Below are 1,474 nucleotides of genomic sequence, written 5' to 3'. Positions count from 1 at the left end.
GAGAGTTTTGCAGGATATATTATTCTTGGCTGGCGGTTCTTTTCTTTCAAGCTTTTATATATGTCATCCCATTGCCTTCTTGCCTGCATGGTTTCTGCCAAATAATCCGAGTTTAGTCTTATTGTTTCTCCTCTATATGTGACTTTTTGTTTTTCTCGAGCTGCTCTCAGGATTCTTTGTCGTTGGTTTTAGTGAGTGTGATTATGATATGCCTTGGTGATTTTCTTTTGGGGTCTATCCTATATGGGGTTCATTGAGCTTCTTGGATGATCAGCTTTTCATCTTTCATGATATTGGGGAAGTTTTCTGTCAACAATTCTTCAGTGATCCTCTGTGTGTTTTCTGTTTTCTCCCCCTGTTCTGGTACTCCGATCACTTGCAGATTTTTGCTTTTGATTGTATCCCACATAATTCTCATGGTTTTTTCATTTTTCTTCATTCTTTTTTCTGATTTTTCCTCATAGTTGTATCCAAGTGTTTTTCTTCAATTTTGCTGAGCCTATCTTCCATCGTTTCAAACCTGCTCCTCAGCCCTTCCATGACACTATCCATTTCTGAAATCTTGTTGTTTATCTTTTGGATTTCTAATTGTTGTTTTTGTATGATTTCTAGTTATGAGTTTATTTTAGCATTTTGTTCCTGTATTATTTTCTTGAATTCTTCCATTTTTTTGTCTGTATTTTCCAAGAATTTGTCTGCATTTTCCATGAATTTGTCTATTTTTTTCCTCATTTTTGTCTGCTTTTTGCTTCAACTTTTGAATAGCTCTGAATATGAGAGATTAGAATTCCCTATCAGTTAGGTCTAGTGCCTTTTCTTCTACTGAAGGTCATCTGGTGTTTTACTTTGGAAGCCTACTGGAACCATCTTGTCCTGTTTTTGTAATGTTTTGATATTGTTTGCTGTCTTTGGGGCATTCAGTGGTTATTTTCCTTGTTTATTGGTTTAGATTTGCTTGTTTCGTCCTGCTTTTTTGTTTTATTTGGTTATGTCTGAACAGGTGGGCTGTGCGTTCTTTGTTTGCTTGTCTGTGGGCATGATACTTTTCACCTCCTTCTCCAATGGGCAGGGTCAGTCACTCAGGTATGGTATAGCAGGGTAGGTCCAGCTGAAGGGGAGTTTCTGGGATGGGTTGTTTGTGGCACGTACCAGGTCTGACAGTGCGTATCAGGAATCAGTGCAGGGCAGGTTCCAGTAGGCCATGCCTGTGCTGCTTGGGAGTGTGATGTTCAGTGCACGGTGCAGGAAGGCAGGAAGGAGGGGGTAGATTGTGATGTGTGGAGCTAAGATTAGTATGGGAAAGACAAGAGAGAGGAGAGAGGAACAGGAGCCAAAAATACACACACAAACAAAAAAGAGTGCTAAGGGAGCTTGCTATTGGAGTGGAGAGATGAGAGACCAAGAAATGGGGAAAAACAAAAATGAAAAAAGAAAAAGTGTAAATGAAAAAAACAAATAAATTGAGAAACTGGAA

This window comes from Trichechus manatus, unplaced genomic scaffold (assembly GCF_000243295.1).
Source record: "Trichechus manatus latirostris isolate Lorelei unplaced genomic scaffold, TriManLat1.0 scaffold00050, whole genome shotgun sequence".
Lineage (NCBI taxonomy): Eukaryota > Metazoa > Chordata > Mammalia > Sirenia > Trichechidae > Trichechus > Trichechus manatus.
This window is presented reverse-complemented; position numbering follows the sequence as displayed.